This window comes from Dermochelys coriacea, chromosome 11, assembly GCF_009764565.3.
Source record: "Dermochelys coriacea isolate rDerCor1 chromosome 11, rDerCor1.pri.v4, whole genome shotgun sequence".
Lineage (NCBI taxonomy): Eukaryota > Metazoa > Chordata > Testudines > Dermochelyidae > Dermochelys > Dermochelys coriacea.
The window spans coordinates 41,794,269-41,819,737 of NC_050078.2; the positions used below are offsets into that span (position 1 = coordinate 41,794,269).

The 25,469-nt window shown below is 40.7% G+C and overlaps 1 protein-coding gene across 6 annotated transcripts in view; it reads left to right on the forward strand.

Moving 5' to 3' along the window:
- The window catches only part of RAPGEF4 (Rap guanine nucleotide exchange factor 4), a 219,104-nt gene that overhangs the window by 48,570 nt on the left and 145,065 nt on the right, over positions 1 to 25,469 (forward strand). The window contains exon 1 of one of the 6 annotated variants that reach the window (XM_038422203.2): positions 16,094 to 16,416. The exons of the other annotated variants lie outside the window; for them this stretch is intronic. The gene's annotated coding sequence lies outside the window, so the exon portion shown is untranslated. Of the gene's footprint in view, positions 1 to 16,093; positions 16,417 to 25,469 lie in introns of those variants that run through there. 6 annotated transcript variants of the gene reach the window in all.

A 25,469-nucleotide genomic window follows, 5' to 3' on the forward strand; every position in this document is an offset into this window, starting at 1 on the left:
GAGCCTCTGATAGTGTGGCTGATGTGATTAGGCCCTATGATGGTATCCCCCGAATAGATATGTGGACAGAGTTGGCAACGGGCTTTGTTGCAAGGATAGGTTCCTGGGTTAGTGGTTCTGTTGTGTGGTGTGTGGTTGCTGGTGAGTATTTGCTTCAGATTGGGGGGCTGTCTGTAAGCAAGGACTGGCCTGTCTCCCAAGATCTGTGAGAGTGATGGGTCGTCCTTCAGGATAGGTTGTAGATCCTTGATGATGCGTTGGAGAGGTTTTAGTTGGGGGCTGAAGGTGATGGCTCGTGGCGTTCTGTTATTTTCTTTGTTGGGCCTGTCCTGTAGTAGGTGACTTCTGGGTACTCTTCTGGCTCTGTCAATCTGTTTCTTCACTTCAGCAGGTGGGTATTGTAGTTGTAGGAATGCATGATAGAGATCTTGTAGGTGTTTGTCTCTGTCTGAGGGGTTGGAGCAAATGCGGTTATATTGTAGCGCTTGGCTGTAGACAATGGATCGAGTGGTATGATCTGGATGAAAGCTAGAGGCATGTAGGTAGGAATAGCGGTCAGTAGGTTTCCGATATAGGGTGGTGTTTATGTGACCATCGCTTATTAGCACCGTAGTGTCCAGGAAGTGGATCTCTTGTGTGGACTGGTCCAGGCTGAGGTTGATGGTGGGATGGAAATTGTTGAAATCATGGTGGAATTCCTCAAGAGCTTCTTTTCCATGGGTCCAGATGATGAAGATGTCATCAATGTAGCGCAGGTAGAGTAGGGGCATTAGGGGACGAGAGCTGAGGAAGCGTTGTTCTAAGTCAGCCATAAAAATGTTGGCATACTGTGGGGCCATGCGGGTACCCATCGCAGTGCCGCTGATTTGAAGGTATATATTGTCACCCAATGTGAAATAGTTATGGGTGAGGACAAAGTCACAAAGTTCAGCCACCAGGTTAGCCGTGACAGTATCGGGGATACTGTTCCTGACAGCTTGTAGTCCATCTTTGTGTGGAATGTTGGTGTAGAGGGCTTCTACATCCATAGTGGCTAGGATGGTGTTTTTAGGAAGATCACCAATGGACTGTAGTTCCCTCAGGAAGTCAGTGGTGTCTCGAAGATAGCTGGGAGTGCTGGTAACGAAGGGCCTGAGGAGGGAGTCTACATAGCCAGACGATCCTGCTGTCAGGGTGCCAATGCCTGAGATGATGGGGCGTCCAGGATTTCCAGGTTTATGGATCTTGGGTAGCAGATAGAATATCCCAGGTCGGGGCTCCAGGGGTGTGTCTGTGCGGATTTGTTCTTGTGCTTTTTCAGGGAGTTTCTTGAGCAAATGCAGTAGTTTCTTTTGGTAACTCTCAGTGGGATCAGAGGGTAATGGCTTGTAGAAAGTGGTGTTGGAGAGCTGCCTAGTAGCCTCTTCTTCATACTCCGACCTATTCATGGTGACGACAGCACCACCTTTGTCAGCCTTTTTGATTATGATGTCAGAGTTGTTTCTGAAGCTGTGGATGGCATTGTGTTCTGCATGGCTGAGGTTATGGGGTAAGCGATGCTGCTTTTCCACAATTTCAGCTCGTGCACGTCAGCGGAAGCACTCTATGTAGAAATCCAGGCTGCTGTTTCGACCTTCAGGAGGAGTCCACCCAGAATCCTTCTTTTTGTAGTGTTGGCAGGAAGGTCTCTGTGGGTTAATATGTTGGTCAGAGGTGTGTTGGAAATATTCCTTGAGTCTGAGACGTCGAAAATAGGATTCTAGGTCACCACAGAACTGTATCATGTTCGTGGGGGTGGAGGGGCAAAAGGAGAGGCCCCGAGATAGGACAGATTCTTCTGCTGGGCTAAGAGTATAGTTGGATAGATTAACAATATTGCTGGGTGGGTTACGGGAACCATTATTGTGGCCCCTTGTGGCATATAGTAGTTTAGATAGCTTAGTGTCCTTTTTCTTTTGTAGAGAAGCAAAGTGTGTGGTGTAAATGGCTTGCCTAGTTTTTGTAAAGTCCAGCCACGAGGAAGTTTGTGTGGAAGGTTGGTTCTTTATGAGAGTATCCAGTTTTGAGAGCTCATTCTTAATCTTTCCCTGTTTGCTGTAGAGGATGCCCCTCCACCCCCACGAACATGATACAGTTCTGTGGTGACCTAGAATCCTATTTTCGACGTCTCAGACTCAAGGAATATTTCCAACATTCCAATATAAAAATATGATATTTCTAACCTGGTGGCTGAACTTTGTGACTTTGTCCTGACCCATAACTATTTCACATGGGGTGACAATATATACCTTCAAATCAGCGGCACTGCGATGGGTACCCGCATGGCCCCACAGTATGCCAACATTTTTATGGCTGACTTAGAACAAGGCTTCCTCAGCTCTCGTCCCCTAATGCCCCTACTCTACTTGCGCTACATTGATGACATCTTCATCATCTGGACCCATGGAAAAGAAGCTCTTGAGGAATTCCACCATGATTTCAACAATTTCCATCCCACCATCAACCTCAGCCTGGACCAGTCCACACAAGAGATCCACTTCCTGGACACTACGGTGCTAATAAGCGATGGTCACATAAACACCACCCTATATCGGAAACCTACTGACCGCTATTCCTACCTACATGCCTCTAGCTTTCATCCAGATCATACCACTCGATCTATTGTCTACAGCCAAGCGCTACGATATAACCGCATTTGCTCCAACCCCTCAGACAGAGACAAACACCTACAAGATCTCTATCATGCATTCCTACAACTACAATACCCACCTGCTGAAGTGAAGAAACAGATTGACAGAGCCAGAAGAGTACCCAGAAGTCACCTACTACAGGACAGGCCCAACAAAGAAAACAACAGAACGCCACGAGCCATCACCTTCAGCCCCCAACTAAAACCTCTCCAACGCATCATCAAGGATCTACAACCTATCCTGAAGGACGACCCATCGCTCTCACAGATCTTGGGAGACAGGCCAGTCCTTGCTTACAGACAGCCCCCCAATCTGAAGCAAATACTCACCAGCAACCACACACCACACAACAGAACCACTAATCCAGGAACCTATCCTTGCAACAAAGCCCGTTGCCAACTCTGTCCACATATCTATTCAGGGGATACCATCATAGGGCCTAATCACATCAGCCACACTATCAGAGGCTCGTTCGCCTGCGCATCTACCAATGTGATATATGCCATCATGTGCCAGCAATACCCCTCTGCCATGTACATTGGCCAAACTGGACAGTCTCTACGTAAAAGAATGAATGGACACAAATCAGACGTCAAGAATTATAACATTCAAAAACCAGTTGGAGAACACTTCAATCTCTCTGGTCACTCGATCACAGACCTAAGAGTGGCTATCCTTCAACAAAAAAGCTTCAAAAACAGACTCCAACGAGAGACTGCTGAATTGGAATTAATTTGCAAACTGGATACAATTAACTTAGGCTTGAATAGAGACTGGGAATGGATGAGTCATTACACAAAGTAAAACTATTTCCCCATGGTATTTCTCTCCCCCACCCCACCCCCCACTGTTCCTCTGATATTCTTGTTAACTGCTGGAATTAGCCTACCTGCTTGTCACCATGGAAGGTTTTCCTCCTTTCCCCCCCCTGCTGTTGGTGATGGCTTATCTTAAGTGATCACTCTCCTTACAGTGTGTATGATAAACCCATTGTTTCATGTTCTCTGTGTGTGTGTGTGTATATAAATCTCTCCTCTGTTTTTTCCACCAAATGCATCCGATGAAGTGAGCTGTAGCTCACGAAAGCTTATGCTCTAATAAATTTGTTAGTCTCTAAGGTGCCACAAGTACTTCTTTTTCTTTTTGCGAATACAGACTAACAAGGCTGCTACTCTGAAACTTCTGTTTTATATAATTCTACAGTTCTTGGTATTTCAGTGTGTCCCTTTAAAGGCATTGTTTTAAACAGCATACTACCTCTGTGTGCTTGGTGCTTATGCTTATAATGGACAAGAAAAATAATATATCATTTATTATATCAATATATGTTTTCACTTTTACATTTTTAATCCATCCGTTTCAGATGCTGGCAATTTAAAAAAATTCATGTACATGTCCTTGATAATAAACAGTGGGAGCTCTTTTTGCAGATTAATGCAGAAGAAGAAAGCAAACAAACGGAAAAGCAGTCATAGTGCATCAGATTGTGTATTGTTCACTTTTCTGATAAGTGTAGCTTAGTTTTTTGAAATATTTTTGTAAATAACACATACGGCATGCCTTACAAAACCTTCTTATTGTTGGTTTCCCCTTCCCAGAGGCTTCAGTAACCTGCATCTAAACAAATCCAACTATTTAAATGTAATCTAGGTGTGTAGTATAAGAAATGGTCTAATTTTTTTTTAAAACATTCTTGGCCTGCCTAGGGTATAACAGTTCAGTTAAAAGCCTTTCCTTTCCCCAGAATATATTCCAAGTTTTAAAATAGAAGTTCTCCCCTTCTAGGATATAAGCAGGGGACTCTTTGCCCTTTCCTTTAGGCTGGTTTCTCCCCGCTACCATGGATGAAATCCTGACCTTATTGAAGTCCATCGGAGTTACTCCATTGACTTCAGTTGGGCCAGGATTTCATCTCAGATTACTACTTCTTGCTTCCTTTTAGGACCTGCAGTTTGGCCATCTCATAATCTATTGACACCAGGTTTATGTTCTCTACACCTTTTGCCATTTCTTTATTATTTCCACACCTTTACCTAGATGACAAGAAATGAGAGGGTTGGGTTGTACAGTAGATTTGAGGGCCAGTTGTTCAGGGGCTCCATGTAAAGCAGACAGGTATAGGCATATGTATATCTATATATAAATTAAAAGCAGTAGATATGCTCAAGTAAGTCAATTTAAAGCTTTACAAAATATACAAATTCCATATGCACCAGTATAATCTGACACTTAGAAATGAAATTGTATCAAAGTTAAAAGGAAATCTCTTCTTAATAGGAAGATAATTGCTATACAGGATCCATCCAGCGGGACATATGTGCGTATTCTGTCTCCGACTCTGTCCAGTACCAAATGCTTCAGAAAAAGGTTCAAGAGTCCTTGTGTAACAAGGCATGCTGGCACTGTAAGGCAGACTGTATGCCCTGCACTATTCTGTTCCTGTTTCAGCCCAAACAAGAAGATAATTCTGAAACTGTCTCTGGAGCAGTGATTGCATATATTCATAAAGTATTACTTACACCTGTGTTGCTGTATACTTTCTTTCAGTGTTCATGGCATGCATAAAGTTCCATTAACATTTTAAGGGCCAAATTTATACTTGGCATAAAGTCTGTCTCAGTTACACAGGGACTCAGTTTGGCCCTTAAAGTGTTAGTTATGACTAGTTCTTTATGCAAGGGAAACACATGTTTAGAGGTCAATGGAGCCTTTTAAGAAAGATCAATATCTATATAAGCCAGATTCTAAGATGGTGTAAATAGCTTGTTACATGTTGTTGTTCTAATTTTGATATTATCTCACTTCTTGGCATTTCACTTTTGCTGCAGAAGTCAGAAAATTCCCTTGCTTTGTCTAGGAAATCTGCTATAGTTTATATATATACACACACACGCACACACACACCCATAAGAAGTAAAAGAGGTCTTTACCTATGGTTTACTTGGAAAATTGTAGTCTTACTGTGGGGATTAGGTTGATTTCCATGGACCTTTGTAATGACTAGAGCTAGGTCTGAATTGAGAAGTGGAGGGCCAGAAAGCATCATTACGTAGCATGGGGCTTTTATACCAACCCTGAACTTTTTAAAGGTCAAATTCTGCTCTCAGATACGAATGAACAGCTTCTAGTTGAAGTCAATAGATCAAATGGAAAGATGTTTGCTTACGTCAGTAGTGGCTTTAGCCCAATGGTTGCTGCTCATGTATCCAAGGCAGAATTTGTCCCATAGTGTTTGCAGGGTTCTAGTTATGAATTTCAATTGTGAAGGATTGATTACAACTCTTTGAAAAATGGATCCCATATCATAATGTTTTTATTGTTTTTATGGTTTTTATTTAACCATTTTAGTATTATCTATACTATGTTTTTATAAATTCTTATAGATGGAATGATTACATAGTGCTTCTTTGTTTGTTTTTTTAAACTACCTCTATAACTGGCAGATAAATGTCAAAATTTAGCTAAAATTAACAGAATCTTGCAAAGTTCAGGCATTTTTATTTAAATTGTCCAAGATTTCATTTACGAAAAGGATATGTGAGGCCACAAAGTTATTGCCACATTGCAGAAATGCAGTATAAATTGTACAGTCTAAAATCCAAAGAAGCTTTTATTAATGAAAGAAAAAGCGACCCTGTTTTGAAAACTGTTAAAGAATAATTAATACTGTCTTTATATTCAATATATTCCTTTTTAAGTGAACACATTTTAATGGCTTTCTTTGTATAAGTATGATTTGCTGTAATAGGAAACTCTAAGCATGTCACACTCCCCAAAATCAGGACTGCCCAGCATGAAGAAAATAAATAGAAATATATGGAAGTTTTTGATACATTTCAGAAGAAAATGCTGGTTATCTAAACTAAAAGATTAACTATAAAGATTCTGCTGGGTTACAAGGACTTGAATCTCCTGGATTGTGGACTTGTATCTTGTTCATTTTTACTGCCACATCAAAGCTCTTCTTTTGCACTTGTCACTAATCAGACTACTTCATCAAGAGAAGTGGGATAGAATTCTTATATTGTCAGTTGCTGTGAGTGGCAAGTTAAGGAGCATCAGCAAGATTATATATTCCAAGGTTTTTTGGACTGAGCTGGCAAATTACATCATCATAAAAACTGTATTTCCAGTAGAATCATAGGGTGACATTCTTTCTTCATTTACAGTACATCCATGCAATCCCACGGATTTCATTGTAACTGAAGGTAGAATTTGGTCTATAGTGTTTGCTCTAGTACAGTGGTTCTCAAACTGTGTTGGGACCCCAAAGTGGGTTGTGACCCCATTTTAATGGGGTCGCCAGGGCTGGCGTTAGACTTGCTGGCCAAAACCTGAGCCCTACCTACCCGGGGGCTTCAGCCCCAGGTGGTGGGGCTCAGGTTACAGGTCCCCTGCCTAGGGCTGAAGACCTTGGGCCTTGACTTTGCCCCTTCCTCCCAGAGGCGGAGGGGCTTGGGTGGGCTCAGGCTTTGATCTCCCCCTCCTGGGGTCATGTAGTAATTTTTGTTGTCTGAAGGGGATTGCAGTGAAATTAAGTTTTGAGAACCCCTGCTAGCACATCATACAAAGACATCATCTAGTCCTGTGTCCTATCTCCAGCAGCAATCAATACCTGATAGTTTAGAAAGGTCGGGGGCTGGGAGGAGGGAACCTTTAATGAACCTTGCCGTTTATATATGCAGTGCTAAATACAGAGGGAAAAGGAAACAACATTCTGAGAGAGAATTCTGGAATTGGATAAATAAAAAGACTGGCATGCTTCTTTCCTCTCAGCCCTCAGGACTTGATTCGGCTTCATCCCTTCTTTTAGAACTAGGATATGTTTTTTTTTTTTTTTTTAAATCAGACTTGTAATTAATTGAAAACAAAGAGGATCATAGCACAGAAGATAGAAATGGAAATGAAAAAGGCCTATTAGATCATGCTTTCCATCTCCCTGCCAGAGGGGGATTGTTTCATATATAGTTCACTCTCTAGTGTTTTGTTTAGTCTAAATTTTAAAAATCATAAGTGATGGGAGCTGCACTTGGGAGAATATTCCACAATCAAATGCATCTCACATTATTTAAGAAATGAATTCTGATATTCAGACTACATTTTCTCTTTTAAAATTTCATCCTGTAATTCCTACTTATATCACCGTATGGTTCCTCTGTCATCATTTACAGCCTTCAGATATTTGTATACTGTTGTCTCCATTTTGTCATCTCTCAACAAATTTTACAGATGTCTGTTTTAATTTTCCTGAAAAGCTAGTTCCTCCAGGTATGGATATTTTTTGTTAATATAACCTGAACTCACTTCAATTTGTCACTGTCTTTGTTAGTATGGTGCCCAGAAATTAGCACAGCATTCCAGATGTGGTCATAAGAGTCGCAAGGAGTGTGATTTGTTACTTACCTATTCTGTGACATGATGACTCTTTTTGTATACAGCCCAATATTGCACTGGCCTATTTGCAGCCATATTTGCAACACATGTCTAATTTGCTGTCTACTATCTCCCCTGCAGTGGTCACTATTAAAGAGTCATTATTTGCCAACAGTTACCATTCACTAGTGTTTAAGATGATAGCATTTGCCCCTTATATTTAGAAAGGCTATAGCTTGGTAACTGTGTGGTGTCTGATAGTAAAGGTAGAAATTTGTGTGGTGACTGATGCGCTTTAGTTCTTTTTCAACATTACTGCTTCCCAGGTTTCTCCTTCCCACTGAGTATCTCTTTCAGATTGTTTCTCCAGAAAAATGTATTTTTCCAAGTTGAACCTCAATTTTGTTATTTTCTTCCAAAGTTTTTGACCTCTCTAGGTTCCTTTGTATTATTTTCCTGTCCTGATAGGTGTTCAGAACTCCTTCCAATTTAGGATCATCTGTATTTCATTAACAAACATGCTGTTTACTCTCTCTTGGTAAATTAATAATGAAAATATTAAATAGGACAGGATCTAAAACCAGTTCATGTGGTACTTTGTGTGATACAGCATGGCCAGAAGGCAGCAGGAGAGTGATATAGGAGAGATATGTGAGTCTCAGGATGAGGAGAAGCCTTATTCCCTGTAGAGGGAAGAAAGGTTTCTATAGATTAATTAAAAGCACCTGAAGCCAGTTAGAGCACCTGAAGCTAATCACCTGATAAAACCCCCTTGCTTCAATCATAGCTTCATAGATTCATAGATATTAAGATCAGAAGGGACCATTATGATCATCTATTCCGACCTCCTGCACAACGCAGGCCACAGAATCTCACCCATCCACCTGCGGAATCAGCCAGGGGAAGTAGCTGGAGCAGAGGGCAGTTTGGAGGAGTTGAAACAGAGGAGAGCTTGGAGAAGTGCCGTGGCTGGCTAGAAGACCAAGACCCTAGGTAAAGAGACGCTTGTGCAGAGAGAGAGAGAGAGCAGGAGGCCCCTCAAGCTGAAGAGCAGGAGAGGGAAGTAGCCCAGAGGAAGGAAGCACTAGTTCAAGTGGTTTACCACTATCCCTAGGGCCTCTGGGCTGGGATCTGGAGTAGAGGGCAGACCCGGGTCCCTCCCTCTCCACTACCCTTCTCTGGGTTACTAGTGGGACAATAGATACTCTAGTTCAGGGGCAGGAAACTGCGCCCTGAACCGCCCCCCAAGAAGAGGAAGTGCAGGACCCATCATAATCGTACCGGCAATTTGCCACATCTGTTAGATACCCTATCTATATGTTGCCATGTTTAATCACCTTTCGTTTTTGTTCCTTTAGCCAGTTTTTAATCCACAATAGTGCTTCTCTCAAAGTCCTTTTCAGTTAATTTTTCAGATGAAATTTCGTGACAATAAATATCAGATACCTTAATGAAATGCAAATATATTTAATCTAATGCATTTTCGTAATCCACTAATCTGGTGATGATTTTTTTTAAAAGAATCTCCCCTTCCCCCATAAGTTTGTCTGGTAAGGTTTATTTAACTGGTTTATGAATTAATTAACATCAAGGCAATGTGGAGGAGCCTCAATCTAAATGTCTGGAGCCATAGCATCCCTTAAATTTTATTATATAGCAATATCCCAGGATGGGTGTGGAGTTGGGCCCTTGTTACAGCCTGCCTTAGCCTTTTGCAATGCACCTCCCTCGGAGAGAACACTATAAAGCCCAGACCTCATTGATTGTGAGATTAGATTGAAGGTTTAGGTTCCAGAAACTTTTACCACTTTAGTATCTCTCCTTAGAAGTTGCAGGATGCCTTTTTCCTCTCAGATGGACTGAGTGAGAATCTTCCCCGCAATATTAAATCTCTTAGTAAAAAGTTTTATTGAAAAAAAAAATGGAGTAAAATAAAAAAAATCTAGATTTTATGCTTTGTGACAGAGTTCTGGGCAACAGCAACTGAGTCAGCACTCTGGTCACTACAACTCTAATTAATTACTCCAGAGCAGACCTCATTAAGAGCTGTGCCTAACTGATGAGCTGAGGAGATCTAAGAGGCTAATTCAGCCATTAGGCTGATTGTAGGAAAGGCAGAGGAGGGAAGTAGAAGAGGGAGAATGCAGAAAAAGAGAAGAGGAAAGGAAGAGAGAGTCATTGCTCTTCCCTGCTTCTCTCAGGAATGGAGGGCTCCCTTGGACTCTAGGGGTAAGGCTATAGAGTGTATAAGGGTGGTGGAAAACTAATATTATAAATAAACCGCACTAGGCATTTTACCAGCAAAAAAGATCTCTGAGCCATTTGTGAACTTTGAATAGAGGCAGGAGCAAGCGGGCCCCACCACACACTTCTCATAAACTAGACAAGAATTCTAAGATGTAGGAAAAAAAATGCGGTCACGTATGTAAAGAACTTTTCCTGGCATTCACCTCCCAGTCAGAGTTCCAGCTCCATGCTGTCCAGAGTGACAGATACCCTCCCCTTATCCCCTCCCCCTGCTTTCTTTTGCTGTGCCCTTGGGTTAGCCTGAAGGCCAAGACATGCCATTTTTCACAGTAGGACATCAAGTGCACTATCTAACTTCTAGTGCACGGTAGCAGGGTCAATAAGGCCAGTTAGCCTGAGGTGGGCTAGAGTGCGTTGTGCACTAACAGATTGTGTAGATAAGCCCCTGGGCAGTTCATCCCAGTTCCCTACAACCACAGTGGGGATTTGGACTTGTTGCTTTCTCTGAGGCTTTGTCTAAACAAGAGTTAAGAGGTGGCCCATTAAGGATAAAGCAGCCTTTAGTAACTGACTTTCAAAGACTTAACATATTATCTCAAAGACCACTTTTCACAGAGCAGTGTGTCCATCAGAGTGGTTGCTGATGGGCCATGCTCACCTTCCATGGAGCAAGGTCGTTTCATTTGACTGAGTGGAGGATTTTAAAGCTGAACTCACATTTCAAGGCTAAACATCTTTCATTTAGAAAAATGTTCTTGCCAGTTTCCTCGCAAAGAAAGTCTGGAAAATGTAAACTGATCCCTGGAGTTGAAATGTTGTTACTAATTGATTTCCCTTAAACATCACTGATTATTCACAGTATTCCTAAAGTCACCTAGGCCTGATCTACTTGTAAAAGTTTTGTTGGCATAATCACACACCAAACCAGACAGAGCTATGCCAGCAAAAGCCCTAGTGTAAATACAGTTATTCCCGGGAGGGGGGGAGGAGGGAAGAGTCCTTTTGCCAGTATAGTTGATTTTGTTCAGAAAATGTATATAAACTATACCAGCAAAAGCACTCTGCATCTCCACAAAGAGGATTTGGTGGTGTAGCCATTCTATAATTCCTTCTAGTTTAGGCAAGGCCCGTGGCTGCCCTTTGGGACCAGTGAAACCCATGTTATAATCCCTTGATTTTCTGGGGGACCTCAAACTAATTCATGGCTGTTTTGGTAGTCCTGTCTGGGCTGCCCCTGGTAGTGGTAGGATCATTGTAAACTTCCGCTCGGCTCCCAGACAGTTGCTTCCAATTTAGCTGGCTCTTCTGCTGAGCAGTCATAGTGATCCCTGGCCACAAGGAGAAAGCTGGTCTAATATGATTCCTGGCTCTGATGTGGTCTCCTATGTGACCTTAGTCAAGTCAATTAACCTTTCCCGCATTACTTTCTCCTCAACAAGGATTATCATATTTCTCTACCTCTTAGGGGCGTCATGATGATGTGTTAATTTTGCAAACGCGATAAGTGTTAAAAATCAGTGTATGCAAACACATAGCCCTTAAATAGGCCACAAACTCCAATCCTATGTGGCAAGTTATCATTTGGACATTTTTAAATGTTGGCCCCCATGCCATGGGCCCAGCAAAAGCAGCTGGGTTCCATTTCTGTGGTAGGAGTCTGATTATGGCCTGAAGATTCCATGCATTTTTGAATATGATGAAGACGTCCCAAGGAATCATTTCACTGGTCCCTTTACCCCAAAACTTTCTGCCTGTCTGTATATATCTAATATTTGATCTTGGTAGCAAGCCTGTCACCTTTTTATAAGCACTGTTGTGTCTTAGGGATTTGATTTTGTGAATCAAGAGTAAGTTGGAAAAAAAACTGAAATGTGAGTTGTTGTTTTTTTAAAATTTTTTCATGCAGCCAAGCTTGCTTGTTTTCTCAATTGGCCAACTTCTTCTGTTGTGAGACTTGAATGTTTTCCTTTTCAGCAGAGAAGTCACGTTTAATTAAAGCTTACTTGCATGTATTCAATTATAGATGATAATTTGTTTGACTTTACACTCAGAATTGCTTTGAGTAATTTCCTGTAGATGTACATATAATCCATATACATGTTTGAACTATACATTTGCATAGCTTGTGTGTAACAACTTATGCAAATCACCGGGGCTTAGAAAGGACAGATGACTCTTTCTGGGGAAAATGGTGATGCACTGGTCTTTCTTTCTGCTCCTTGCTGTACGTATGTGGAACAAAATTTCTTTATCCAAACCAATGTTTCAGTAAAAGATTAAAGCCTTCAAAGATAATTTTTAATAAATAAGTAGGAATTAAGCAAACTGGAGATCGGATGGCTCAAAGCAGTGGTAATGTGATGCAAATTTTATTACATGTAGTCAGTTTGCTTCAATGTATGTTGGAGTGTGTAATGGGATACTGGGAGTTTAAGGCCAGAGGAGGTGGTTTGAGAGGCCATTACCCCATTCCAGGTGTCTGAGGAAGGTGAATGAAAGCTGAAAGAATAACCAAAATGTACACTGTGTGAGAGGAAGATGGTCTCAAGGAATAGTTAATGTCTGGGATGGGGATGATGTAGGAAGACCAGGCCATTGTTCCTTTAAAGGCCTGGGATCAAGAACCTTGTAGAGTGGACTGAGCAAGACTCCCCTTCTTCCAGCTGGCTCAGACAGGTGTTTGGGGGTTCAGTAGAACCTTAGTTACAAACACCAGAGTTACGAACTGACCAGTCAACCACACACCTCATTTGGAATCGGAAATATGCATACAGGCAGCAGCAGAGACCCCCCCCCCAAAAAAAAAGGGGGGGCGGGAGCAAACACAGTACAGTACTAGTTAAACTTAAACTACTCAAAATAAAGGAAAAGTTTTTAAAAAAAAAAAAAAAAAAAGATTTGACAAAGTAAGGAAACTTTCTGTGCTTGTTTCATTTTTACTTAAGATGGTTAAAAGCTGCATTTTCTTCTGGATATAAAGTTGCAAAGCTGTATTAAATCAATGTTCAGTTGTAAACTTTTGAGAGAACAACCATAACATTATGTTCAGAGTTAGGAACATTTCAGAGTTAGGAACAATCTCCATTCCTGAGGCGTTGGTAATTCTGAGGTCCTACTGTAATTAGAACCACCTTGGAAGGGTCAAGGGAGTTGTCTGGTAATGAATGGGGAGTGAGTTGTGACTTAAAAGGAGTCTCCACATTCTGTCAGGAAGAGCTCTCTGAGCTCTGCCACAACAAAGTCCCAAAAGGAGAGCTGTGGCAATCCTGAACCTAGGGTTGAGTGAAAGAATGTCTCTTTTGGGAGCTGGACTATATAGAATAAATTAGACTCCAAGCCCTGGTCTACGCTACGGGGGAGGTCGACCTAAGATACACTACTTCAGCTAAGCGAACAGTGTAGCTGAAGTCGGCGTATCTTAGGTCGACTTACCTGGCTGTGAGGACGGCGGTGAGTCGACCACTGCCACTCCCCCATCAACTCCACTTCCGCCTCTTGCGAGCTGGAGTTCCGGAGTCGACGGGGAGTGCATTCGGGGATCGATTTATCGCATCTAGACGAGACTCAATAAATCGATCCCCGATAGATCGATCATTACCCGGCGATCTGGCGGGTAGTGAAGACCTGTCCCAAGAGAGGGGAATATTATTTTAAAGAACCTGAAGGGAAACTGAGGCAGGCAACTGCAGCGGCACACAAGGCCACAAGGGGGATACATGTTTGGACTGAGTCAATCTGATACCTAGTCTTGATACTCTTGGTGTAGGTAATCTACTTCCCAAAGAAGTGATCAGTAGGATCTAGTGCTGTCTACATGGGGACTTAGGCTGGCTTAACTACATTGCTAGGGGGATTGGATTTTTCTCATTCCTGAGTGACATAGCTGGGTCAATCTAATTTTCTAAGGCTATGTCTGCATTTCAGCTGGAAGGTATAATTCCTAGCTCGGGTAGAGTTACATGGACTAGCTCTGCTCAAGTATCATGCTAAAAATAGCAGTGTGTCCATGGCAGGATGAGCCATGGCTTGGATTAGCTGCAGCTACTCTGTTCTTTTTAACACACTAGTATGTCTACCTGAGCTAGAAATCACTCTTCCCAGCTATAGTGTAGAGATACCCTAAAGGACCACACTTCTGATAGGTAAAGATGTATTATTTGTATAACACTTTCATCCCACAGGGTCTGCAAGTGTTGAACTGTATTTGTGCAGTTGAATAACTACGGATATAATTTGAACTTAATGTACCACTGCAATGCAATAGTAACTGGACTCTGTTTTTAGTATTGCACAATACTTGTATGGAAGATCTTCCAATGAAATCTTAAGTGCTGAAGGGAGTGGTATTGGTGATTCTTTTGAATCAATGTTAAATCAGTGCCCTATTGAGTCTGGGTGCTCTTGTAGCTGAAGGGAGGGCCTATTTACCTGTGGCCATTAAAAATTCTACCATACCTTTTTGCAGCAAGGGTAGAAATGTTTATCTGTCTGTCCAGGACAAATCCTAATTTGAGTAACTGCATTGTGCCTGCTTAAAATTCCTCTGTCAGTTTGAGTTGGATATAGTATTCTTCTTTATTTCCTGTCCTAAAGTGTTGTTTAGTGTTGCTGCATGCTTTTGAACCATTGCTGCATTTATTGGTGTACTGGCTACACTTCATTGGTGGTGAAGAAATTCTGGGGATATATAAAATCTGTAAAGCACTTTGAGAAGATGAAAGGTGCTGCATTTTTAATTGCTATTATTAAATAAGTGAACTAAAATAGCAATTTTTATGTTTTGTTTTAGGGCTTATTATAAAATAGTAAAAGAATAGTAAATCTTTTTTTGGTGATTTCATGCTGAGCCTAGAATACTCCGTGTAACTTGTATTTAAAGTTTATACCGGTAATAATCAGAGATCAGGGCTCCAAGAATCTTGTCTGCTTCTCAGATATTCCTAGTGTTTAAGTGGCATGAATGGATGCTTATTTAATAATATTCAAGAACCATGTTTGTTTCTTAAGGGCAGAGAGGAATACTAATCTTTTTCTGTATTCAAGAGGAGAAACCATCTAGGAAGAGCAGTGATATGAGCAAACTTGTCAGGATGTTCAAAATTTCCATGAATAAATGTTCTCAGACATTTACTTTTTTCCTAAATATTTTTAAAAGTCTTTATGAAAATTTAAACTATTGTGTCTCAGGGTGGTTTGAACTGAAAACTTCATGAATTAAAAATGGCATTTTACTGATAAAATACTACTTGTTTACTGGAAAGACAAAACCGGTCATTCAGTTTGTTCTTACAACATTTTATAGCGAAGTATGCTGATTTCATCAGTTCTACAGTATAAAATATTCCTAATCTAAGGACAACATGAGAAAAAATGAGGGGCCAAATGTTTTAAAAATATCATTTTAGAAACAAAAAAGGAGCAAGAGGAAAGAGTTTATAACAAGCACATATATTGTAATATAGTGAAATCTTCCTTATTCACATGAGTTCATGTCTCCCCAACATCCTTGGTATTTTAAAAAACCTTGTTTGTCTAAATTTCATGTTGGCCATGTTCTTTGAATAAACTAGATTTCACTGTATTTGTACATACTGTGTTACAAATAGTGAAAATCCTATATTTCCGGCTGAAGAATATCTGTATTACAGCTGTCCGTTGTTTGGGGCCATCTGCACAAGAGTATATTCCTTGTAATAGAATAAATCATAAAAAGACCTTTGGACTACTGCGGTCTTATTGGACCCACCCTTCTCAGCAGGGATATTGAAAAGGAGGGTCAGTAGATTAAACAGTGGTATTCTTGTGTCGGACTAACTGCATAACAGTTGTTTCACAGGAAAAAAAAATTCTGGGCTACATTTACTGGCTCTTTAATTTGGATTGCCAATGATAACGCAGCGCCTACTGCTAAAGAAAGGTAGGATGCAGAAGCAGAAACATTAGTGCTAATCTGCTGCAGAAAGACTAGATAAATCAGCACAGCTCTCATACAGCACTAAGGGAGAAGCTGATTGCAACTTGACCATGTGCCTGAATAGTCACATCAGAGAGAAAAGAGCATGGATAAAAAATCTAAAATGTATCCTTAGGGCTACTTGCTGTGCTGGATTTATGATACCCCATCATTGTAAGTTTAAGATTTCTTAATTTTTTTTTCCTTGTGTTTATAATTACAGGTTTGAGCCTATGGTTTACAAGCCTGTGTTTTCAGTTTACACAAATTTAGCAGTAAAGTATACTACTAACTAGATAATAGTTTGATGTTGTGTGTGTCTGTAAATGATACGTACTTTAGTGTTGCTGTCTGTTTCAATACACGGCTCACTTAGAGGTTGGACGTTTTTCATTAGCAGCTCAGTCTTTTTAATATATTTTAGGGGTACCTCATTTTCACCATTGTAGTCTTATATTTTGAAATGACGTAAGATGCAAGTAGAATGTCTCAAATGTATTCTACTTTTACTGTGAGAGTGTTTGTATTGTTTTCTTTTTGCTATTAGGAAAAATAATAATTGAAGGGTGTTTTCTAAGGACCTTTTTTGTATTCCAGAATTAAGTGTGGATGGTAATTTTCCTGCAGTTCTTAAATTTTGTGCAATTGTTTAATTTAACATCACTTGAGCATCTGCAAAGCAAGAAGACAGAGATGACATGGAAACTGAATAAGCATTGATTGCTAGGCTGAAAATTACATTTAAAATTTTTGCAGCAGATCTGATTTCAGTTTATTTTTCACCAGATTGGATTATCATATTTAATTGTTGAGGATGAACATAGCAAACAAATGTGTGAAACTATCCTGGATATCCTATATTTCCTGCTGTACCAGACTAAAAAGCTGTTGTTGATTGTTGCTCCAAGGAAAACCCTAATGCTAGAATTCAGAGCAGCATTCTTAAATAATGCATAGGCAAGTGAAAAGGGAAGAACAAATTTTACTGTTCAGATGTTGAGGGTGGTGCTTTTGTTCAAAAATAGAAGTAAGAACTTAAAAAGGTACAGAAATGTAAACTCAGACTTTCCCTTACTATTTCAGAGAAAGATGAGGGAAAGTCTACAGATGGCTTTGCTGTGTGCCCCAAGGGTGGGAAAATTTTTGAAATGTATTTAAGAAACCAGTTTGAATGATGTATTGAAATATTCTTTTTACAGTGGGGTAGCAGTTCAGGGAAGCTAATGTATGGAGTGTAAAAAGCAGACCTGAGGGGGAACTCGTGCATTTCTGGGCTTCTGTGGAAGGCAGTTCTTTTTAAATAAGTGCATTATCCTTTTTAATATAAAACTGGGACTGCTGTTTCTATTATTTAGTAAAAAAACCAAACCTTCACCCAGCTACAATACATTCTATGCCTTTGATTCTGCAGACATATGCTTCCTAATTTTTGGAACTGTTGATGAAGTAAGCCTGGAGTTATCTAAAAATACATGAGTGTCCATTTATTTTATAATGATATAAGTGTTGCCAAAAATAATAAACAAAGGAAGCTTTGAAACAGAGCCTAAATGTATATTTTCTAATATTGGCTTCTCTCTGAAGCAACTGGAAATGTTGTGGATGGTTGTGAAGCTGTTGCCCTGTTCACTTTCAGCAACTGCATTTTAGCCTCCGGTTTTCTCTGTCTTGCGTTTGCTTTGGTCGAAGCATTAAGCAGACTGAAGGTGCTGCTTTTGATATTTTCCCCATATTTATTAAAACTAGAATGGACAAGGGGAAAGTGACGTGCTATAACATGGTGGTAGCCTGTTCTCCTTCCCAGGAGAGTAAATGGCCAGCTGGGGCAAATGTTGAATGAGGTATGCTTCAAGTTAGGAAATTGGCTTTAAAAAGAGTGGGTGTGGGTGTGTGAGAGAGAGAGAGAGCTCATCAATTGCCTTAATCCCTTTTCACTGTCATTCTGATGCTGTAATTGAGGTATTAAATTTATAACTCTGGGGCAGTCCTCTATTTTTATTTCTTCTTTCAACTGCCATATAAATCTGTGGCATAACATAAAATATATAATAATGGGTTAGACTGGTTTTGTCAAGTAAGGGACAGAACTAGGGCTGGTTGAAAATTTTTTGTCCTTGAATGGAAAATTAGATTACTGATTTTTTTTTTTTGTGAACAGTGTCCGCTTTCTTTGGAATTTTTTGTTGTTGAAAAACTTAACACCTGAAAATTGAAACTAGAGCATCATAGAGGATACAGTTTGATCAGGTAGCCTGGATTATTGAGGAGAGTAGGAGAATAAGGCAGGATGGTGATTTTTCTGAATGGCAATATTTTGATAAACTTTTCACCGAAAAGTCGGAAAAAAAATTTGCGGGGAAATATTTATTTTCCAACCAGCTGTAGAAAGCTGGTAGCTGTTCCTCAGAAGCAAACAAGGGACCATGCTGTTACTCAGTCACCGTATGGCCAATTTGGCCTTCTGTTGACACTGCCAGAACAGTGCCAGTTAATGATGGTGACGGTGTTTTAATAATGTGCATACAGTTCTTTCTTGTTGGGAGTGGCCTGAGAAGGACACATTTCACGTAGGCCAGTTAGTATTAAGTCAGTATTATCCCATTACCAATCCCCTGAGTTATTCCATCCATCCCCTGAGTTACCCATTTCTCTAGGAGCTACAAAATTAAGCCAAAGATTGCCTAACAAAATGAACAAGAGATCAGCCACAACACTGGTGTGACCAGTCTTGTGGACTCTCAGGTCAAGTTTCAAGTCCCCAAGAGGATCTACCATTCCCACTACTTAAAAAGACAATTCTTAGTTCTGTGATGCTTATTCAATTTTCAGAATGGAGTTTGTTTACAAAATCTGCATGTCTGTGAAATCTGACCATTTTATTTTAGTAGCTGCCTTTCCTTGTGGTTTGGAATGTTGCTGAACATTAAAGTATCATATAATGTGTGTACGCACATGTGTATATAACATACAGTTATAGAACATTATTAGGCAGATTCTGACCTCTACTTGGGCAGTTTTGCGCTGCTCCAGCAACACAGAGCCAATTGTAAAACTGGCTTAAATTGCTGTCTGAAGAATTCCCCTGCCTAGGGGAATCCCTAAATGGCATAGAGCCAGAGATTTCCCTATACCCCCCATGGGGTATTTACCCCCCCTGAATTTCCCCAACAACCCCCCCCCCAATTTTGTGAACTAGTGGGGAGGAGTTGCCACTTTAGTGAGTGTTTGGAAATTTGAATTGAAATTGAAACATTAATACATACTTTAAAAGCATATAAAGTGTATGATAAATACGTGTATCTGAAAAAGTATAATAGATTTGAAAAGTATGAACATAGACTAGCTTCCTTATACAGCTGTTGTTTTTTTATGACAATGTCAGTGCATTCCTTTTGGTGATGTTGGCCAACTTAATAATTTCAAATTATGATTTGTAAGCGAAGTCTAAATGACCTGAGAGCTAGTGATCAGCTGGTGGAAAGGCTTCAGGAACAGATTGTATTTACATTCACACCTAATCTACCTAGGTATCCAGCAAATAGAGTTGTGTTGCCCAAGTGATAGAATTTGGCTGGGGTTGAGTTACAAATCACTTGACTGTGGGGGTAAAGAAATGATGTTGTTCTTATGGTCTGAGTAAAGAGCAGTAGAACTGTACTTAACCTCTGCTGATTTAGGGCATCAAGAGAAAGGGTGGGGACAGGTGTTTTGCTTGGTCTGCCTGAGTTACAAGTACTATTTGACCTGTCCCTCTCCAGTGTTTTAAAAACAGAGCTGATTAGGCTCCATAGATGGTCTTTTATTTGGTTAAGTGACCACTACAGCTGAAATCACTGATAATTAGGTCTAAGTGCTTAGACCTGTTTTGGGGACAGTGTTTCTGTGGAAGAGATGGCCCAGTCTGCACTAGCAGTGAGGTTCCCCCACTGAGAGCTCAGCTGAAATCACTGAGAGCTGGGTGGAACCTCAAGAGACCAACTCGCAGAGGTCACAGTGGCAGGTGGCAGCAGACGGTGATGGCGCAGGGCCATTGGCAACAGAGCGATGGAGTGAATGGTGGCACAATGAATAACAGTGGCCAGAGTGAACAGTGAGCAGTTGGTGGAATGCACAAGGTACCTTCTTGCCTGCCACCTGGGAGATGAACTCATGTGAAAGCACCTCTGAACTCTGAGTCTCCACTGACCAAGGACAACACTGGTGAGTGTTAATGAGGCTGTTAAGAATGCTGGAGACACAACACAGTTCATGCAAACAAACATGGCCGTGGCATCATACTTTCTATTTAAGCAAGAGATACCACACACTACAAACTGGATGCCAATGTTAAGTGCATTGTCACTTGTTCATCCTGAAGCTGAACACTGGTTCCGAACAAGACCAGCAAATGCTCACTACCTTTCTGCAAGAAACTCAACTGACTGGCTAGATGCATGTGGTGCAACAGTAAAAGACTCAACAGTTGAAAAAGTGAAGAACTCTCTCACCACATTCAAAAAATTTGCATACATGGCTGATGAATGCACCAATGCAAATGGGCATCAAATATTAAGTCATTGTATAAGTTATCTTGATGTCAGTGGTAGGCCAGTAGATGCATTTCTAGATGTTCAAGTTATATAAGACAGATTGGCTGCATCTGTGACAACCCACATCTTAGAAGAGTTAAATGCTTGTCAATTGGACCCCAAACAGATGGCTGCTTGTGCATTTGATGGAACTGCAAACTTCTGTGGAAGACATGATGGAGCACAAGCTTTGCTCAGAAAATTGTAACCCTAATCTCTCCTATACAGGCTGCAGAGGTCATCTATTCCAACTAGCGCTAGTACAAGCTGTAGACTCTTCAAAAGACATTAAAAAAGCTATAAATTTAATGTCTTCATTATATTCTTTTTTTCAGCAAGAGTCCAAAAAGACTGAATATCTTGGAAAGTGTAGAAGATACACTGGGACTGAAGTTCAAATTAGTCCAGCCTGGGAAAACCCATTGGCTTTCTCATGAGCGATCCTTGGCTGTTGTCTTAAAATTATTCCAGACATTATTACTGGCTTTGGAAAGTATCTACCAAGATGGGATGGATCTAAGTAGTGAGGCTGGTGGATTACTTTTGCTACTACGTTCAGAGAAGACTATTACCATTCTCTCTCTTGTAAGTCTACTGTTGAAACCACTTGGGTCATTAAACAATGTCATCCAGGCATCTGCTACAACAGTAGTAGATCTTTGTCCAGCAATAGAAGCTACATTTGGAACAACCAGAGAGCTATCCATTGAAAAAGTACTAGAAGAAGCAAAGGATTCAGTCCAGAAGTTGACTAATGAAGGCATTTATATTGAATCTTTAAGTGAAGAGGACAAGAAGTGTTTGTCAAGACAACTGAAAAAGTAAACAGACTTGATTCTTAAAAATCTACAACAGCAACTTCTAGATTCTACTCAACCTCTAAGACGCTTTTACAGATCCCTGTCTTATAAAACGCCGACAGCTGAGTGGATGATACACTACCAGCAATGGGGCTGCCATGTGCTCAGGACAGAACAGAGAATTTGAACACAGAGTGGAATATCATACAATGAATTAATGAAGATTTGACTTCAGCTTCTTTTTTTTATCTTCACTAGTGGCTTGGCCCAATCTTTATGCTATGTTTCCTGGGCTGAAAGAAGTGGGAATTCATTTCTTGCTACTCCCAGTCACAATAGCTACAGTCGAGCATTCTTTTTCATCCATTGAATAGAATTTTGTGTTTTGAAAGAAGTCGCCTTCTGCCTGATCATGTGAATGAACTAATGAGCATATCAATTGAAGGAATGGAAATACCGGACACACGAGAAGCCACCAAAGATGAATGCATTGCATTCAAGAAGTTCATTAACAAAGTTGTGCAAAATTATAACAAGAAACCAAGAAGGATGTAGATGTAGTGCTTCATAGAAGGCTCGAGTAGCCAACTTTAATTTGTGTGATTATTTTAAAATCTAATAAAGTGGTCATGAAACATTTTTCAGTTTTTATTATGGTGCCATACAGCCCACCTTCATCCTAACGGTTTTACCCTTCATCAGCCCTGACCCCCCCACTTCAAATTTGAACACCCCCCCCCCATTTCAATTCCTGGGGAAAACACTGGATAGAGCCCTGGCTGGCTTATATGTAGCAGATTCCCATGCTATCCTTTCCCAGCCCCTGGAGCAAAAGACACAGAAGGGGTGCCAGCCCCTATGCCTGGCTGATCCCTGGCTTCTGGAAAAGCCCCAGGGCTGCTCTGACTATAAGGTGGTGACAGATCCACTCACTCTCTGGCTTTTGGATCGGGGAGCCTGAAGGTGGCTGTATGGGTATATCTACATTTGATCTGGAAGGTCTGATTCCCAGCTCATGTAGACAGGGCCGGACCTAGGCCAAATGACATCCCAGGGAAAGAATGTCTTTAGCGCCCCTCCCCCTCCAGTTGTTAAACTTCTGAATACCGTAGGAGGTTCTACAAAGGTCCAGAACATTCTAGGAGGTTAGTGAAAAATGAATCCACGAATGGAATACGTGAAACATGTTACTTCAAACATTCCATTTTCTCTTTTGTTGCTAACATCAAAAATAACCCCCTGAGCCCAGTGCCCCCCAAGCCCGGCACCCCAGGCAGTCGCCTGGGTTGCCTGCCCCTAAATCTGGCCCTGGGAGTAGATGTGCTTGCACTAGCTCTGTTTGAGCTACCTCCTAAAAATAGCAATATGTCTGGTACAGTTGGCTGCTTAAGCTAGCTGCCCTGAGTACAGTCCTGCCCAATCTCCTGGCTAAGTACTCAGACAGCTTGGGCTGCTGGGTACATGCTGCTGTATTGAGGCACTAGCTCAAACAGAGCTAGCACAGGAATGCCTTTGTGAGCTGGGGGAGGGTCTCATCTCCCAGCTCAAATGTAGAAAATCCCTCTATTCTAAAAGATTAGATTCACTGATTCAAACATATGCTGAATGTAGTGTTCACTTCTCATTTGATGTACTGTACCTCATACAGTCTATGCTGAGTGCACAAGTGACTCTAAGAAACTAAAATAAACAGTACTGTTACTGGTAGGAAGAAAAGGAGTACTTGTGGCACCTTAGAGACTAACAAATTTATTAGAGCATAAGCTTTCGTGAGCTACAGCTCACTGCATCGTGAGCTGTAGCTCACGAAAGCTTATGCTCTAATAAATTTGTTAGTCTCTAAGGCGCCACAAGTACTCCTTTTCTTTTTGCGAATACAGACTAACACGGCTGCTACTCTGAAACCTGTTACTGGTGGGGTTTCTGATTTTACAGTTTTACTTGGCTTTTATTTACTGTTATTCCTATAGTGCTCATTTCCTCATAGTATTATAACAAATATGGTATAGATCTGTGAGTCTCAGGACCCAATTGTGCATACCTTGCCCACCCAAAATTCCCATTTATTTCAAAGGGAGTTGTGACTATGTAAGGCATGCTGAATCATGAAGGATGTAGTTGCATCTTCTATTCAATCCAGAGTTAGGGTTAGAAAAGATAACTTTAACAATTTTTTTGGGAACATGACTTCGTTTTGAAGTGACCTGTTTGGACCTATAATATCAGTGTACAGTTTGTGAATACACAGCACTACTTTTAGAGGAGAGTCAGAAAACACTGCAATATTCCCCTTTTGCAGATATTACAGTAGTATAATCAATCCTGGTTCTCGCTGATGGAAGTGTTCTGTTAGTTAAGTAAAGCAATCCTACTTTCTGTAACCTGCATTTGCTTAAATTTTGGGAGATTATACTGACTTTTAAAATGTAACACAACAATTAAAAGCTTTATCTTCCTTTTTAGTTCTGTAATCAGCCACAATGTGTTTAGATTTCTGTCAGGATTATTATTTTTAGTGGGTCAACAATGCTGCATTCTCCAAAGTGGAATACAGCTGCTTTCACAATGAGATTTTAAAATAAATGTTTGCCACTGGGTTTTCTACAGTTTCATAAAATAAGTGGACTTCAGTTAGAGCCACTACAGTACACTACACTAACAATTTACTGCTTTGCACATTAAGAAAGCTGGTATTTAATTGCTTTCCCTCCAGATTTCAGGGATTTTATTTTTTCACCCAAGAGACTGGAGTTTACCATCTTTTTTTTTTTTTTTTTTTTTTTTTTTTTTTTAAATAAGGTGCCTGTCTGTGGGCCAGTTTTGACCTTGGAATGAATGCGTGCACTCCCATAAATCAATGAGAAGCACATCCTCTTCCTTCAGAGCTGAACTCCGGCGCATGTATTTATTTATTATTCTGAGTGTTTGAGTGTAAACAGTGGCTATTTTGCTAGACACGCACATGGCTTTTATTTCTGTTTTCTGTTTTAGTCAATACTTGAATGTTATCTAAATATAGTTTTGTGTTCTGTGTGGAAAAGAGAGAAAACGTGGTTATGGACATTTATTGCAGTTTCAGAGCAGCGGGTGACTTATTGATGCTAGCTTTAGCATATTAAATTTGCTTATATTTGTGCTATTCATCCAAACAGTCTACAGAACATTCCTGCTCCCACTGAGCTTAGTGGAAATGCTGCCATTGACTATAGTGAAATCAAGAGGGCCCAGAATCTTAAAGGAGCACATGTCGCACACCAATATATCCTGTGATCAAAAAGCTTTAGAGTAAAAAACGTATTATAATAATAATAATAATAATAATAATCAAAAAGTTCAGACTATAATTTGTGGAGCATGTTTTGGTTACACAGCATTTCTTATACATTTCTGTCTACAAAAAAAATCAACAGTTTCATTTTAAAATTGAACCCATGAAGGTCTAACCTGTACCATTTAGGCTCTTGATGGGGCCTTGCATTGGAGGTCCTTCCTGCACAAATGGAGTGTTTGCACTGCTACTTTGTTTGAGGAGCACAGCATGTTCATGCCGCCAATCAACTCTGCTAGCCAGCAAGGGGGGGTGCAGAAGCATGGTTTTGTCTACTTTCTCCCTCTCCCTGCCTCTTTTGGGCAATGGGCCTGATGGACTAGTTGAGGAGCAGTCCCCTACTCTTAGGGGAGCCAGGGGCTGCAATACTTTCCAGCCCTTACACGTACAAGGTGTGGGGAAGTCTCCTTATGCCGCCTTTTCTCCTCTTCTGCTCCATGCACACACAAAAGAGCAAGGCAGAATTCAGGCCATCATGACAATCATTTATTATTGATGCAGCAGTAGTCTCTCGGGGCACTAGCCAAGGAT